The sequence below is a fragment of the Physeter macrocephalus genome, chromosome 4, assembly GCF_002837175.3.
Source record: "Physeter macrocephalus isolate SW-GA chromosome 4, ASM283717v5, whole genome shotgun sequence".
NCBI classification, from domain to species: domain Eukaryota; kingdom Metazoa; phylum Chordata; class Mammalia; order Artiodactyla; family Physeteridae; genus Physeter; species Physeter macrocephalus.
Window position 1 is genome coordinate 69,542,974 of NC_041217.1, and position 5,801 is coordinate 69,548,774.

General features: G+C 37.7%; 1 protein-coding gene across 1 annotated transcript in view; it reads left to right on the top strand.

Annotated features, from left to right (window-relative positions):
* The first annotated feature begins 350 nt into the window (after positions 1 to 350).
* The window catches only part of LOC102993475 (olfactory receptor 10J3-like), a 324,817-nt gene continuing 319,366 nt past the window's right edge, over positions 351 to 5,801 (top strand). The window contains exon 1 of the mRNA XM_055084267.1: positions 351 to 433. The gene's annotated coding sequence lies outside the window, so the exon portion shown is untranslated. The remainder of the gene's footprint in view (positions 434 to 5,801) is intronic.

A 5,801-nucleotide genomic window follows, 5' to 3' on the forward strand; every position in this document is an offset into this window, starting at 1 on the left:
AGGAGGATTTTATTCCGTTGGTCCTGTGAGCTTGGAGGAGGGACCCTGTGGACCCGGACCAGACTTCGAGGAGGGAGCACTAATTGGTTAGTGATGGTTCACCGAAAGGGGAAAGGTCAGGCTGACTCTTCAAGTAATGGAAAAAACCGCAAACCGGACTCAGCTGCTGCAATGGTTAAGCACTGACTCCACAGGTGAAAAGAGTTGCTGGGGTAACATGGGCCAGAGCAGGAAGTTGAGAGGGAGAAGCACATCCTTTCTTCCTTTTTCAGCCTCCTTCCTCCCCTCCAGTACCTCCTATTGGTAGAACCCAGGCGGGCGCCAGATGGCAAAGCGGTGACGCGGTGAACAGCCACAGCTCCAGCATGCCAGAGCTTGGAAGGATGGGCCTGGAGTCGGATTACAGCTGCTCCAAGACCAGCAGAGCACTCCGGTGAGTTCTCAAACTTTTTGCCCATTGCCAATGTGACCAGTGAAAACTCAGAGCTTGTAGTTTTTATTAGCGTTCTCCTTACTGAGACTGAGGTCGAATACCTCTTAATTTTTAGAATTGTTTGATTTTTTTCCTTTCTGTGAATTGTCTTTTGATATCCTTTGTTCACGCTTGTTTTCTTTGGTTGTCGTTTTTGTTTCTTACACAAGAAAGAAATTAGGCTTTTGAATATAATGTGTTGGAAATACTTCTCCAGGTTTGTCATTTATCTTTTGCTATAATAGTGACTTTTCCATGTATGTATTATTTTTAGAGTTGAGTTTATCAATATTTTCTTTTGTGACTTCAGGGGTTGTCTTCACCTGTAGAAAGACCTTTCCAACTTTGAGATGATAAAAATGTTCTTCCATTTTTTTCCTAGTGCTTTTATGGTTTTGGTTTTAAAATTTAAATATTTGCTCAATTTGGAATCTTTCCTATTATATAATATAAAGTATTAAGCCAAATGTTTCTTCTTTTCTGCTTTACTGCCCAGATGTCCCAACACCATTCATTGAATAATCCATATTTTCTCCACCAATTTGAAAATTGGCCTTTATTATAATTCCTGTATGGTTTAAAAAAATTTTTTTTGGCTTGTTTCTGGACTTCCTAATCTGTTTCACTGATCTGTCTATATGATATGTCTACTAGCACCACACTGTTTTAATTACTCTAGCTTTTATAATATGGTTAAATATCTCCTAAAGTATTTCTTCCTCATTCCCTTTTTATAATCTTGATTATTCTTGAGTCTGTGTTCTCCTATAGGAACATTATGGTCAGCTTGCCTAATTTGAAACCCTATTGGTAATTTCATTGGGATTGTATAAAAACATAGATTATGAAAGTGCTGAAATTAACATGTTGAGTTTTTCTATTTAAGAATATGGTATACCTTTCAACGTTTTTCTTCTTTTGCATATTTCTTAAGTATATTCCAAGATGCTTTCTTTACCTATTTTCTTATTTGCAGCCACATGCATCTTGCCTTGTTATCTTCCTACACCCCAATTTTATCTTCATTGCATATGGCAGCCACACTTATATTGTGTTCAGAGTTACAGATATCTTGTGGTTCATATAATATGTTAAGAGTAACGGATATCTTGAGGTTTTATCGACAATAGTTTGCCATTTTGTTTTTCTTCTCCACGTTGCTTTTGGGTAATTGAGAGAATAAGGGGAACAGCTTTTTCCTTTTATTTAAAAATCAGATGCTATTTCAATTACATGCTCGAACACTCTGGGATCCTGTCACATTAACTGAAAGAAATCCATTTTTTATTGCCAAATATTTCTGGGAATCTCTGGAATGATAAATAGTTCCACAAATATCCTTTGAATGTCATTGCCACCTCAGCTAGGCATCTGTACCTCAACATTCTGCAGTTAGCATTTATTTATCTCAAGACCAGGGAGTTACCCCTTTCACCTATCCCACCTGTTTTCAATCTGGGGCAATGTTTTCCTGGCTTTCCAAGGAGTAACAGGAACAATGATTCTGGATTCTCAATTTCCATATGTTTGCTTTCCTAAAATTGATCTGCCTGAGAATATGCCAGTGGTCTGCAGGTTCTCTTTTGCGACTTCGCCTTCTACTCTTTCACTTTCACACTGTGTTAAGGAAAGGCCTCAGTCTCACCCATTCTAGATCTTACTATGTGCATTGTCCTGGGGTGGACAGTAAACACCCCAGGTTGCTTGGTTGCGTCTAGGGAGCAACCAAGGGAACACTTGAGAATACTGGTGCTGGTATTGAGAAAGTGAATGGCTGCAGTGATTGGTAACAAAGGCTTTTGCAACTCAGGTGGTTCCAATTCTTTCCTTCCCTTAAAGCTGAAGGAAGACTTAAAGGGGTTGTCAGTGGATAGGTGATTTAAATTAATTTTTGTTGATTATTGTTTTTGTTTTGTACGTAGCTTGTAAAAAATGAAAGGAAATGAAGGGCGTGACTATAATAAAGCTCCTTGTGTTTGTACCTAGTTATATATATGAACATTTTTCTCAAATGCTTACATAAAATGGAATAAAATTGATAAATTGTCTCTAGTAATGAAAAATGTTCATCTATGTATATATGAACTAATTTTAAAAAGCCACATCTATCTCATTAAGAAATGCACTTCCTACGAAAACATGTTTTAAATTTGAAATTACTTATCAAAATCACCTACATGTAAAAATTAGAATAATAACCTAATTAGAAGAAACTCTTTAGCATTTAGATCCTTATAGCCACTGGAAATTAAATAAAATGTGTTTTCATTAATTTACTTATTTTTGTGGCAGAGAATTATGATAGGGTGATCAATAAAATACTTTCAAGCATAAAATTTACATTATGATAAAATTCTATGGGGGAGTGGATTGGAACTATAAGTTCTAGGAGGAAAGGGAATGATGCAAAGTTTTGACTGTTAAAATAGACCTTGTTAATGTTTTTTTTAATGGATGAAGTATATGAATCTCAATATTCTGTGGGATGTATTTAACAAATGATGTAACAGTTTGATTTAAAAATGGCAATATTTATAATATGCCAGAAGTTATGTTCTTTGCAGTTATTTAAACTTGTGATGAAAAAATTTAATTGCCAATGTATGAGAAGGTACATAGACTTTTCTAAATTCTTTTAGAGGATTTTCAAGGCAAAAACCCAAACAAACCCCAAACCCCAGAAAAACAAAAACCAAGCTCTTGGCTATTGCCTTAAACCTTCACTGCAAGGAAATACCCAGTTTTAACCTGAAACTTTGAGAATAAGAAAATAGATTAATGAATGTACAGGGAAAGTAAATAAATATAGTTTGGGAGTTTGGGGGCACAAACTGCTCTATATGGGTGCCCTATTGGACCAGTCTTTGCCTGGCTCTGGGTTCTTTAACTATACAGATACCCCTGAGCCCATATTAAAGGGGTACCCTCCCCTCCCCATCTCAATGAGAGTACCTTTGAACCTAAACCTTAAAAATCTAGGACCCAGCTTCTAGAAGCATAAGGATATGGAATAGTTTCCCACTCTCTTCAGGTGAAGCCCCAGGATTTACCTGTGAAAGCTTGCCCGTCTACTAGGATAAGTATGACGGCTCATTTCCTTTGGGAAACAAATACACACCGATTCTGAGGTGTGGTTTTATCCTTAGGCTTCCCGTGGTAGACAGACATCAGTCCCTTTGACAATATCCTGATTATTTTGTCTTAAATAACATCACTTAAGGGACATTAAGTCCAGTTGGGGCAACAGTCTGGCTAAATTTTTTTTTTTTTTTTTTTTTTTTTGCGTTATGCGGGCCTCTCACTGTTGTGGCCTCTCCCGTTGCGGAGCACAGGCTCCGGACGCGCAGACTCAGCGGCCATGGATCACGGGCCCAGCCGCTCGGCGGCATGTGGGACCTTCCCAGGCCGGGGCACGAACCTGTGTCCCCTGCATCGGCAGGCGGACTCTCAACCGCTGCGCCACCAGGGAAGCCCTGGCTAAATTTTTTTTCTTACTCTTCTCCAGTGATGAAACATTAAATGTGAATATCTTTTCTAGTCTCCTCTTTTGGTAAGGACTTGAAAAATAACACACAGACCTCCCAAGAATCAGTAAGAAACTCTCACACAGGGAAGATAAATTTACCTATTAGAATACAATCTGCATTGATAAAGATATGTTAAATGGCACATGCAAGTTACATCACTTAACAGAGCACAGCCTGCTCAGCTGAAACATTTTACATTTGATAATTTCAACATCTTTTCCCAGTTCAATGGGAGGGCTTAAAATACATCAGAAAGTTAAGAGGACCTTCAAACAATTTTCTTTTTCCTCCAGAAGCAAAGGTGGCCTTTCCCAAGAAGTCAGCTCCTTTCTGAAATTCTTAAGGGACTACATTGTAGACTAACCAAAGATGATCTCATTTCACAGTTTAAAATTTTCTGGCTGATCCCACTTTCACATCCTCCCAATTTGCCAAACTAGAGAACACAAGGAGTAGCCCATTAGTCTCTCCCAGGGTCACTGCAGATTTTTATCCTACAACTATAGATTCTTGTAAGAACTCACAAGAACGAGAGGCACATCTGCTGTCTCTTAGCTATGTTGCTTGCTTGCTTTGCTGCTGGGCCATGTGGGGCTGGGTGTATATCTTTTAGACATTTTCTTAATAAGATTGTACAAAATAATACATAAAAACAAAACACAAGAAATAAAACATTTTTAATCTTATAGTACAGTACCTTAAACTACACTAGTACAGTACAACAGCTGGCATGCAGGGGCTGGCATCAAGTGAACAGCCAAGAAGAGTTACTGACTGGAGGAGGGGGAGGAGGTGGGAGATGGTAGATCAGTGTACAGTTTTCTTATTCTCTTCTTGTCTGGAATTTGTATCGTTATATTAGCATTATAAAATGAGTTGTTTAGCTTTTGTCTTTTTCTATATTCTGAGACAGTTGGTATATTTTGGGAAGGATCTATTTCTTAGCAATAATCTGGAACTTATCCATAAACCATCTGGGATCAGTGCATAGACTTTTCAATTTCTTCTACAGTGTTGGTCTTTTAAAATTTTATTCCTATTCTTTCCCCAGTTTTGGAAGTTCATATTTTCCTAGAAATTGTCCAGTTCATTTAGATTTTCATTTTGTTGGTACAGTATACATTTGCGTCTTTATTCCTGTCCTGCCCCTAGGTTCTTCAGAACCATTTTTTTTTTATTCCATATATATGTGTTAACATACGGTATTTGTTTTTCTCTTTCTGACTTACTTCACTCTGTATGACAGACTCTATAGGTCCATCCACCTCACTACAAATAACTCAATTTCATTTCTTTTTATGGTTGAGTAATATTCCATTGTATATATGTGCCACACCTTCTTTAACCATTCATCTGTCAATGGACACTTAGGTTGCTTCCATGTCCTGGCTATTGTAAATAGAGCTGCAATGAACATTGTGATACATGACTCTTTTTGAATTTCTCATGGTATATGCCCAGTAGTGGGATTGCTGGGTCATATGGTAGTTCTATTGTTAGTTTTTTAAGGAACCTCCATACTGTTCTCCATAGTGGCTGTATCAATTTACACTCCCACCAGCAATGTAAGAGGGTTCCCTTTTCTCCACATGCTCTCCAGCATTTATTGTTTGTAGACTTTTTGATGATGACCATTCTGACTGGTGTGAGGTGATACCTCATTGTAGTTTTGATTCGTGTTTCTCTAATGATTAGTGACATTGAACATCCGTTCATGTGTTTGTTGGCAATCTGTATATCTTCTTTGAAGAAATGTCTATTTAGGTCTTCTGGCCATTTTTGGATTGGGTTGTTTGTTTTTT